Source organism: Hemitrygon akajei, unplaced genomic scaffold (assembly GCF_048418815.1).
Source record: "Hemitrygon akajei unplaced genomic scaffold, sHemAka1.3 Scf000124, whole genome shotgun sequence".
Taxonomy (NCBI): Eukaryota; Metazoa; Chordata; class Chondrichthyes; order Myliobatiformes; family Dasyatidae; genus Hemitrygon; species Hemitrygon akajei.
Window position 1 is genome coordinate 1,269,111 of NW_027332010.1, and position 12,572 is coordinate 1,281,682.

The window sequence follows — 12,572 nt, forward strand, 5'->3', positions numbered from 1 at the left end:
CAAAAGTTATCACTGTACCTTGATTCATTGAAAGCAACTGTCCCAATTTACGCTCACCTCTCCTCTCCTCTCTCTCCCCCTTCTCTCTCTCTGCCTGTCACTCTCTGCCTCTCGTCTCTCTCTTCTCTCTCCCTCTCTCGCCTCTCTTACATACTCACTTACCCTCTCTCTTCCCCCTTCTCCAGACTCCTCCGCCGCCTATTCTGCAGCACACTAAACGGAAACAAACAGGCCTCTCCCGGAAACCACATGCCTTTATCTTCTGAGAGAACATTGAATCTTTCCAACCGACGAGAAGTTATACAACATCTGTATTCCACTGAGTGTGTAAAACCGTCATCACAGTGCGGGGTGGGGGAGGGGTGCTGGTTTGGACGGGTGGGTGGCGGAGACAGCAAGCTACAGGAAAGGGGGTATTGGGGAGAAAACGAGAGGGAAGCGAAAGGTTAGGCATAAACGGAGTAAGAGACAATAAGTGAAAGATGCAGGTTAGTGACTGTGTAGGGAAGAATTTTTGGAGGAAAGAGTGGAAGGGTGTAAAAGAGAACGGATGAGGGAAAGTGGAGATAGAGAAATTGAGGAAAAGTATCTGTGTAGAGAGAGAGTGAGAGACAGAGTTACGGGAGAGAGAGAGGGAAAAAGAGAGAGAGGGGAGGAAGGGAGAGAGAGAGGACAGTGGAGCAGAGTGGAGAATTTGGGAAGGAGTTTGGAAGAGGGTGAGCGGAACAAGGAGTGAGAACTGAGGAAAAAAAGAGAAAGGGGGCAGAGAGTGATAGATTCGGGATCCGAGATAAACTGCGACGGGGAAGAGAGGGTAACAGGGAAGGGAAGGGCGAGAAAGGATTAAGGGGAACTGGGGAAAGAGGCGCAGAGTGAGTAGAAGCGATGAGGAGGAAGAGGCGAATATAGGTGAAGGGAGGGGGAGGGGAGAGTAGGTGACAGTGGGAGACAAGAGATGGAGAGAAAGAGAGGGTGAGGGAACATGGACAGAAAGTGGAGATAGTGGAAAGTGGTGCAAATGGGGAAGGGGTGCGGACAGAGTTTGAGACAAAGTGGATGAAGTGGCGATTTTTTGGATGCGGGATGAAGGACAGTAGGATGATGGAGATAACGTGTTTGTGTGTATGTGTGTGTGAAAGAGAGGGAGGAAGAAACGCGGGGAACAAGCGATACAGAATGGAGCAAAGGATGGGGAGGGGGACAGAGAAAGTCAATGTGGGGTGGGGAAAGATGGGGAAAGACACGACCTCATGGAGTACCGGGGCACAGATAAACATTGATAGACAGGGCGGTGACGTGGTACAGGAGTCACGACGTCACCTAACATAGTACGGACCGTCACGTGACTGCACTGGGAGTGTTGTGTGCGGTTCCGGTCTCCCAGCAACAGGACGGCTCTGAGAAAGCCAGAGAGGGCGCAGTAAAAATTCACTGACAACCGAGTGATACGGCAGAGGAAGAGGCCCCGAACTCCGCGATGTTCTGCCGAAATAATTAATCCAACGAAACCTAATATTAATCCATTTTTCCTGGACAATGTCCGGATCCCTCCGTTCCCTGCACGTGTCTGTGAAAAAGCCTCTTTAAAACCCTTGTGGTATCGAACCCGCCAGTAGCCGCAGCGGAACATTCCAGGCACGCAGCGCGCTCTGTGTAAAAAAGAAACTTCGGCCGCACATCGTCTTTGAACTGTCCCACACTCACCTTGAAATCACGTCCTCTGGTAATTGAGATATTCTCCTGGTGAACAAACGATGCCGGTTCTCTTCTCTCAGATCTCTACTCAGCCTCAGTCTGCCTCTGGTCTCCCCTCAGCCCCCATCGCTACAGAGGAAACAACTGAAGCCTCTCCAACCTTTCATTCCCTCTGATCCATGAGGCAACCCCTCCGTTTTCTGAACATTAACTCTCACCCGATCCTTCCTCCGCCGTAACAGGGTTAGAGTTCCTCCTGTTGTCAACCAACGACCAGCGGTTCTGTGGTGGCGATAGAGTCACCCGAATGGTGAGATTTGTCCAGGTGCCAGGGACAGGGATAACTCCGATCAGGTCCCTGGCATTCTAAAGGGGGAGGGCGAGCAACCAGACTTGTTGGTAAATATTAGCTCCAATGACAGGTAGAAAATGTCAGCAGGACCTGAAAAGAAATTTTGTGAGTTAGGTAAGGGGTTTGGGAACCGATGTGCTACCGCCGGGGATGAGGTAGTTGGTTTGTAGACAGAGACAGTATGTTGTGAGACTGCTGGCAATGAGAGGCTGCTGATAGGGCAGCCTGGCAGTCGACAGGGGGAGTCGCAATGGAAAAGACGCACAGAATCTAAAAGGCTGAACACAGCACTGAAGGTATTACACGAGGAATTTTGCAGATGCTGGAAATTCAAACAACACACACAAAATGCTGGTGGAACACAGCAAGCCAGGCAGTATCTATAAGAGATGCACTGTCGACGTTTCGGGCCGAGACCCTTTGTCAAGACTGACTGAAAAGGAGAGATGCTAAGGGGTTTGAAAGTAGTGGGGGGTGGGGGAAATGCAAAATGATATGAGAAGACCGGAGGGGGTGGGATGAAGCTATAAGAGCTGGAAAGGTGATTGGCGAAGGTGATACAGAGCTGGAGAAGGGAAAGGATCATGGGATGGGAGGCCTTGGGAAAAAGAAAGTGGGGAAGCACCAGAGGGTGATGGAGAACACCAGAGAGAGAGAGAGAGAAAAAAAAACAAACAACTAAATAAGTCAGGGATGGGGTAAAAGGGTAAGAGGGGCATTAACGGAAGTTGGAGAAGTCAATGTTCATGCCAACAGGTTGGAGGCTACCCAGCCGGTGTATAAGGTGTTGTTCCTCCAACCAGAGTGTGGATTCATTTTGACAGTAGAGGAGGCCATGGATAGACATATCGGAATGGGAATGGGAAGTGGAATTAAAATGTGTGGCCACTGGGAGATCCTGCTTTCTCTGGCGGACCGAGCGTAGGTGTTCAGCGAAACGGTCTCCCAGTCTGCGTCGGGTCTCACCAATATATAAAAGGGCACATCGGGAGCACCGGACGCAGTAAACCACACCAGCCAACTCACAGGTGAAGTGTTGCCTCACCTGGAAGGACTGTCTGGGGCCCTGAATGGTGGTGAGGGAGGAAGTGTAAGGGCAGGTGTAGCAATTGTTCCACTTACAGGGATAAGTGCCAGGAGGGAGATCGGTGGGAAGGGATGGGCGGGGGAGGTGACGAGTGGACCAGGGAGCCGTGTAGGGAGCGATCCCTGCGGAAAGCAGAAAGAGGTGGGGGAGGGAAAGATGTGCTTGGTAGTGGGATCCCGTTGGAGGTGGCGGAAGTTACGGAGAATTATATGTTGGACCTGGAGGCTGGTGGGCTGGTAGGTGAGGACAAGGGGAACCCTATCCCGTGGGGTGGCGGGCGGATGGGGTGAGGGCAGAAGTACGGGAAATGGGAGAGATGCGTTTGAGAGCAGACTTGATGGTGGAATAAGGGAGGTCCCTTTGTTTAAAAAAGGAAGACATCTCCTTCGTCCTGGAATGAAAAGTCTCATCCTGAGAGCAGATGCGGCGGGGACGGAGGAATTGTGAGAAGGGGATAGCAGGCTGGGAAGAGTAATAGTCCAGATAGCTGTGAGAGTCTGTAGGCTTATAGTAGATATCAGTAGATAGGCCGTCTCCAGAGATGGAGACAGAAAGATCAAGAAAGAGGAGGGAGGTGTCGGAAATGGACCAGATAAATTTGAGGGAAGGGTGAAAGTTGGAGGCAAAGTTAATGAAGTCAACGAGCTCAGCATGCGTGCAGGAGGCAGCGCCAATGCAGTCGTCGATGTAGCGAAGGAAAAGAGGGGGACGGATACCCGTATAGACTTGGAACGTGGACTGTCCCACAAAGCCAACATATAGGCAGGCATAACTGGGACCCATGCGGGTGGCCATGGCTACACCCTTGGTTTGGAGGAAGTTGGAGGAACCAAAGGAGAAATTATTGAGAGTAAGAACTAATTCCGCTGGACGGAGGAGAGTGGTGGCAGAGGGGAATTGGTTAGGTCTGGAATCCAAAAAGACACGAAGAGCTCTGAGACCGTCCGGGTGGAGGATGGAGGTTTATAGGGACTGGACGTCCATGGTGAAAATAAGGCGGTGGGGGCCAGGGAACTTAAAATCATTGAAAAAATTCAAAGCGTGAGAAGTGTCACGAACATAGGTGGGAAGAGATTGAACAAGGGGGGGAATAAGGCAATGTCTAGGTATGCAGAGATGATTTCGATGGGGCAGGAACAAACTAAGACAATAGGTCTACCTGGACAGGCAGGTTTGTGGATCTTGGGTAGGAGGTAAAAACAGGAAGTGCGGGGTGTGGGAACTATGAGGTTGGTGGTAGTGGATGGCAGATCCCCAGAGCTGATAAGGTTGGTGATGGTATAGGAGACAGTAGCCTGGTGCTCGTTAGTGGGGTCATGATCAAGGGGTAAATAAGAGGAGGTATCAGAGAGTTGTCGCTGTACCTCGGCCAGGTAGAGGTCAGTACGCCAGACAACAGTGGCTCCCCCCCTTATCAGAGGGTTTTATAGTGAGGTTGGGATTGGTGTGGAGGGAGCGGAGAGCAGAGCGTTCGGAAGGAGTGAGGTTGCAATTGGAACAGGGTGTGGTGAAGTCGAAACGGTTGATGTCCCTTCGGCAATTAGCAGTAAAGAGATCCAGAGCAGGCAGAAGACCAGAGCGGGGTGTCCATGAAGAGGAGGAGGGTTGAAGACGGGAGAAGGGTTCATCGGTGGGGGTAGGAGAGTCCTTGCCAAAGAAGTAAGCTCGGTGACGGAGCAGGCGGAAGATGAGTTCAGCGTCATGGCGTACACGGAACTCGCTGAGGTGTGGGCGAAGAGGGATAAAGCTGAGGCCTTACTGAGGACCGTGCGCTCTGCCTCAGAGAGATGAAGGTCGGAGGGCAACGGTAAGACCCGGCACGGATGAGAGATGGGATCAGAGGCGGGGGGAGGGAGGCTGGTAGTGTCAGTAGAGAGAGAAGGGTTGGAGTGAGAGGAAGATGGAGCCTCTGAGGGCCAGGAGCTGACGATGGGATCTGAGAGAGAGGGGATTGCAGAGTGGTGGTGGGGAAGGGGCGAACGGCCTTTAATAAAGCCCGTTTGATTCATAGAGATGATATTAGTTAAAATATTTTCAGGATAAAGTGATCGAAATGGCGGAGATGAACAACATTAAAGATAATCCGGGATTCCATAACGGGGGTAAAAAAAGAGAAAATAAAAACACCCAGATTACAAAGCCCAGAAAAAAAATGTCGATATCTATCGACGCAAGCCCACAGCATCGATGCTGTTATAGCTCCGCCTACGTGGATATAAAAAAGTAATCTCTGTCCCCCTCTACCGGACATAAATCTCATTACAGTCGACATATATGTCAGTATAGATAACTTGAAAGTATAGTTAACTTGAAAGGATAGTGTTTTTCCTATAAAACAAAACGACCTTCAATTTGAAAGTAACCTTCATAGTATTAGATAAGGGAAGAAAAACACATCCAAAACAATTCTTGAAATATTTGCACAAAAGAAAAACAATCGCCATCATTAAATTATCCAATGTCTTTAAAACACAAGAAAAGCCAAATAATTACTTAAAAGATCATCAATAAAGCATACAGAATAAAACAAAACAATTAATTCATTTAAATGCTGAAAAAGAAAAAAAGAGTTCTCGACGCCGGAGGATTGGCGTATTGCTCATGTGGTTCCATTGTTTAAAAAGGGTTCTAGAAGTAAGCCTGGCAATTATAGACCTGTCAGTTTGACATCAGTGGTGGGTAAATTTAATGGAAAGTATTCTTAGAGATAGTATTTATAATTATCTGGATAGACAGGATCTGATTAGGAGTAGCCAGCATGGATTTGTGCGTGGAAGGTCATGTTTGACAAACCTTATTGAATTTTTTGAAGTAGTTACGAGGAATGTTGACGAGGGTAAGGCAGTGGATGTAGTCTATATGGACTTCAGCAAGGCCTTTGACAAAGTTCCACATGGAAGGTTAGTTAAGAAGGTTCAGTCGTTAGGTATTAGTGCTGGAGTAATAAAATGGATTCAACAGTGGCTAGATGGGAGATGCCAGAGAGTAGTGGTGGATAATTGTTTATCGGGATGGAGGCCGGTGACTAGCGGGGTGCCTCAGGGATCTGTTTTGGGCCCAATGTTGTTTGTAATATACATAAATGATCTGGATGATGGGGTGGTAAATTGGATTAGTAAGTATGCTGATGATACTAAGGTAGGAGGTGTTGTGGATAATGAGGTGGGTTTTCAAAGCTTGCAGGAGATTTATGCCGGTTAGAAGAATGGGCTGAACGTTGGCAGATGGAGTTTAATGCTGAGAAGTGTGAGGTTCTACATTTTGGCAGCAATAATCCAAATAGAACATACAGGGTAAATGGTAGGGCATTGAGGAATGCAGTGGAACAGAGAGATCTAGGAATAACAGTGCATAGTTCCCTGAAGGTGGAGTCTCATGTAGATAGGGTGGTGAAGAAGGCTTTTGGAACGCTGGCCTTTATAAATCAGAGCATTGAGTACAGAAGTTGGGATGTAATGTTAAAATTGTACAAGGCATTGGTAAGGCCAAATTTGGAATATTGTGTACAGTTTCTGGTCACCGAATTATAGGAAAGATATCAATAAATTAGAGAGAGTGCAGAGACGATTTACTAGGATGTTACCAGGGTTTCAGCACTTAAGTTACAGAGAAAGGTTGAACAAGTTAGGTCTCTATTCATTGGAGCGTAGAAGGTTGAGGGGGGATTTGATCGAGGTATTTAAAATGTTGAGAGGGATAGATAGAGTTGACGTGAATAGGCTGTTTCCATTGAGAGTAGGGGAGATTCAAACGAGAGGACATGATTTGAGAGTTAGGGGGCAAAAGTTTAAGGGAAACACGAGGGGGTATTTCTTTACTCAGAGAGTGATAGCTGTGTGGAATGAGCTTCCTGTAGAAGTAGTAGAGGCCAGATCAGTTGTGTCATTTAAGGTAAAATTGGATAGGTATATGGATAGGAAAGGAGTGGAGGGTTATGGGCTGAGTGCGGGTAGGTGGGACTAGGTGAGATTAAGAGTTCGGCACGGACTAGGAGGGCCGGAATGGCCTGTTTCCGTGCTGTGATTGTTATATGGTTATATGGTTATATGATAGTACAAACTTAGCTACAGCCTATCAACAGTTCTCCCACTATATCTTCTGAGGTTAAAAACCGTCCAAACCAGTCTTTTTCAAAAGTAAAAATGAATTTTAAGCTAAAAACTTTCTGTGACCACCAGATCTTCCAGTGCTATCAATCTTTACACCGCGAGACACTCAAGCCATTATAAATCATTAAAACTTCAGGCTTCAGACTCGTCGTGGGTGAAATATTTGCACAAAAAGAAATTCGATCACCATCTTAGAATTATCCAATCATTCTTTAAAACGTAAAGAAATCCAAACAATTACTTAACAAAAAAACTTTAAAAAAGCATACAGAACAAAAAAAAGTTGGTTCATTTAAATGCTGCAGAGAAAAAAAACTAGATAGTTCAGAATTATCTAGAGTCTTTCAACAGTTCTCCCGATATATCTTCGAAGGTGAAAACCATCCGAACCAGTCTTTTTCGAAGCTAAGAATGCATTTTAAGGTAAAAACTTTCTATAACCATCAAATCTTCCAATTTCATCGCTTTACGCCACGGACAGTCAAATTATTATAAATTATTCAAACTTCAGATTCGACATCGGACTCGTCAGAGAAAGAGTTAATAAAACGCAATGCTTCGGATGGATCATCAAAAATACGAACTCCAGAATTTTTAACAAAAAGCCTTAATTTGGCTGGCTATTGTAATAATGGAAAGAGCTTTTTTTGAAAAGCTAATTTCATAGAAGAGGACAAATGCAGCACGTTTCTAACAATTTCACGTGGAAAATCTGAAAAAAATGAACTTCTGAACCTTGAAATTGAAATAATCTTTGTTTTCTTGCAAGTTTAATAATGCAGTCCTTGTCTCTGACACGGAGAAAACGCACAACAACATGCCTGTTTTTACCTTCATCCAAAGATTTTAAAGCACCGGTTCTGTGAGCCGATTCAAGCTCCGGGGGTTGCGAACAAACCTCCGGAAATAAAGACCGAAACATTTTATCAAAATAATCCAGTGTGTCGGCAGATTTTGACTTCTCTTTATATCCAACAATTCGAATATTATTCCGACGCGTTCGAGCTTCCTAATCCACGATCCGTTGTTGAGCCTTTTCCAAACGAGAAGAAAGGTCAGCCGCATTTCGATTCACTTCTTTAAGATCGAGGCTCAGAGAGTCAATTTCTTCTTCAAATTTCTCTTTTAGTGAGTTATTTCATTGCAGATACCGGCGATTCGAGATTCCAATCTCTTGTCCAAGGGGCTTCTTCCGAGAACTCGTCAGCTTTGTTTAGATTTTCCATTAGAGGGGTCGGGATTTCGTCTGGTGTTCTTCGAAGTAGCCATAATTATTACTATTGTGATGCAAATTTGACATAATACAGTTAAAATTTCGAAGTTTAAATCGGAAAAGGGAGATTAAAGGCGGACAATAAGCAACTGGGTCTTACATGTCCGTAGCGGGAGGCGGAGTCCGGAAGGGCTTTGGATTGAATTATGGAAAGGATGTTTCCCATGGTGGGAGAGTTTAGGATAAGAGGGCATAGGCCTCAGGAGAGAGGGGCGCCGTTTCAAAACAGATATGTGGAGAAATTCTTTCAGACAAAGGGTGGTGAATTTGTGGAATTTCTTACCACATGCAGCTGCAGACCCCACGGCGTTGGGTGCATTTAAGGCAGACATTGATAGTTTCTTGATTGGACATGGCATCAAAGGTTCAGGGGAGAAGACCGGTAGCTGGGGTTGAGGAGGACGGAAAGAAAGGATCAACCATGAGTGAATGGTGGAGCAGACTCGATGGGCCGGATGGCCTAACTCTGCTTCCATGTCTTATGGCTTTATGGAAATGAGGATCGAGCAGGAGACTGAGAGACTTTGTCTAAGTTTTATATTTGGACGGTCGGTGCTGGTACGGGTGGAAACCCACAACGCCGTATTTGTAACCCTTTTTTAGCTAATGTTATGATTAATGATATTCTCTCTGAGACAGGCACTGAGGTGTTTAAATCTCAATATGCAGATGATGGAGGTCTATGGTTTAGAGGCATAAGTTGCAATTATACTGTATATTGGATCCAATTAGCAGCTAATAATTTTTGAACAGTCGGCAAATATATGAGAATTTTAAGCTTTCAGTCGCTAATGAACAAGTTCTGTGTTTTATAAATGTGATTAATATGCATGCAGTTGATTTGAAATTATATGATCAAACTCTTCAAGACGTGACAGCGGGAAGATTTCCAGGCATGTGGATGGATAATCAGCTGGCATGGAAGCGCCATATCAGAAAATAATAACATTAAATATTCTCAATTGTCTATATGGGTGTTCTGGGGAGCTACATGAATATCGTTGTGGACCATGTTCATTTGTTTCATTGGATGTGTTCTTGATTATGGCTGTGTGACTTGTAGATCAGCGTCATCTTCAATTTTAAAGTGTTCGGAGTGTTCTGGAGCAATAAGGTAGTCCCCTGTTTCAGCTTTACTGGTTGAAATGAGCCAAGTTTATTTGCAGAGATTGCAAACTGGATTCATTAGACGGGACAAACAAATTATCATCCTGTTGAAGTTGTGTTCGAGACGGTTGGTAACATCACATGAAGAGTGTTTTCAAGTTTAAGTGGCTGGGATCTTATCGCGCTGGAAGATGGGATTGTGGGATTACACAATGTTCCCCAATGTCACATTCTCTGAAACCCCATCTTGTTCTGCCTCTGACTAGCTGATTTTAGGTCACACAGTTTAATAGTCTGAGAATTTTGCAATGTCCGAGAGTCTGTTGGTTCATCGGTATATTTTGGAAACTATTATGATATATTAACTGTTGCAGAAGAATCAAAAGATAACAACTGAGATGTTCCTCTGGCTATTTCTGTGCCTTAATTACAGGTAACGACAACGAAACAACTTACTAACCATTATATCAGTACATACAGAAGAATTTTTTGCCATCATTTTAAGCTTACACTGGGTGGAGGAAATTTATCCTTGTAAAGCTCTAATTTATTCACATGCCTTTTCGGTTTTGATGATTCTTAAAGCAGTCTATTCTAGCGGTCGGTCAGATTTACTGTTGGAAACTCATTGGCCCACTTCTTATGAGTTTTATGGGTCATCTTATGGGTCTCACCCTGCACGGAGAGGTTGAGTTACAAAAGCTGATACAATTCCAGCGGTGGATAAAGACCTTCCACCCGGCAAAACAGAAGCTAGGGGGTTGGTGGAATTGAGAATTATTGAGATTGGGATTGTCCTGACGAAGGGTCTCGGCCCGAAACGTCGACAGCACTTCTCCCTATTGATGCTGCCTGGCATGCTGCGTTCCGCCAGCATTTTGTGTGTGTTGCTTATAGTAAGACTGTTGGGATAATGGGCATAAAGTAAACACCACTGCAAAATGCATAATTGAGAGCTTTATGGGGGAACTGGAGTAAAACAAGAAGGGAAATAATTTTATTCAAAAAAAGAAGCAGTGAAGGTTTTATTTTCTAATTACCTGCACCACACTCCAGTCCAGTTAGTGGCGGGAATCCGACTTTAATTTGATCTTTCAAACGCCTTTTAACCAAACCCCGCCCCATTTCGTTACGCTAGCAAATCATTCAAGGGGCAGTCGGAGAGTAGTGTGATTGACATTGGATTAGACAACTATCATTCGTCAAGATCCCCGCCGTTTTGTGTGCTGTAGGATTGATGGGCCGCAAAAGGAACAGACGGACATATGTACAGACCAATAGCTGGACAGCGTTCCGGTGTATGTCTTTGACTGACCTCTGGCAGGTGTAATGCGGTACTGAGTCTCCAGGACGGCGCTTTGCCCCTCACAAAACATACACTATCCTAATATCCCGGAACTGCCAGTCGATGCGATAACCTGCCGGGAATAACACCTGGGTGATCAGGGGGTGAATGTGAGGAGATGGAACCCTCACTGCAACCGCCTTTGGCTTGTGCTCAGGTCGCGGCTTTATTGATGAACTGAAGCATCGAAGTGACCGGATATTTCACCGCGCCAATAAGCTGCTCCCTGAATTTCGACTGAGTCACCGCGTAAATAAATGTGTTTGTGCAGCAGCTGAAATCCCTCAGAAAAACTCCGACGTAGTGAAAGATCCATTCGGAATAATTGAAATCATATCCTTTTCCTGCGACCTGATAATATATGACATTTACAACCATTGTCATCCACAGGAGGATGAAGCTGCCGGAGAGGGTGAAGAGTAAAACCACAGACCTCCTCCTGCTCTCCATCTCCGGGTCACTGCCGTTCTCTCCCTTGCTCTGACCCTTCAGCCCCTTACGGACCCGACTGGCCACTAAAATGTGCCTGACTGTCAGAGCGTTGAGCAGCAGTATCCCAGCGAAAGGGAGGAACGGAGTTAAAACCGTATCCAGCCAGTCATACCCTCTCCATCCAGGGTCAGTGAAATAACTGTCCATGGTTCTACAAAACCACGGTACATTGTCGATGATCACGCTGTGTTCAAACGTGAAGTATCGGGGAACGTTTTTCAGACAGGACAGTACGCCGGTTGTTGTCAGAACCACAGCCGCAGTTTTCCCGGTGCAATATTTTGTTTTCAGCTTCTGGCAACAAATGGCGACAAACCGATCAAAGGTGAAAGTGACGGTGAACCAGACAGAACAGTCTGAGGCTATGTACGCTAGTGATTCACGGACACTGCACACAGGGGGTGATGTCCAGAAAATTCCACGGAAAGTAATACCAATTTATTTTAGACAAAATGACCACGGTGACAATTGTCAGTAGATCGGCCGCTGCCATGGCCACCAGGTAGCGAGTGGTGCAGGTAGAGAGGCCGCACTTTCCCCGGGACAGGATCACAATCGCTACTAAATTCACTGGAGAGAGAGAGAGAGAGAGAGAGAGAGAGAGAGAGAGAGAGAGAGATGAGAGAGAGAGAGAGAGAGAGAGAGAGAGAGAGAGAGAGAGAGAGAGAGAGAGTGAGAGAGAGAGAGAGGTGGGGTGGGGGTGGGGTGGAGAGAGGACAGACACTGGCATTACTGAACACATTCACTAAACACAGGACCGCGCTTCAGCTAAAAATCAGGAGAGCTAGAGCCTGTGAACGGCTGCTAATCTAACATCAGACACGGGTCACTCTGCCTTTGACCTGCCTTCTCCTCTGACGGATATCGGTGCAAAGATCATCAACTTGGAAGCTTGTCGGTTTAATCATAAACAGGTTCCCACCGGTTAACACACGGAAATACCAAACAAGAATCGCTCTGCTCACTCACCAGGAACTCCAATGACGGCAATGAACACGTACAATATTTTCTCCACACTGACATACCTATCTAACATTGCAGACATATTCTCTGCGCAGCAATGTGCCCCCCTGTGCCACAGGCGGTCTACTAGAATGAAATGTTGAAGCACC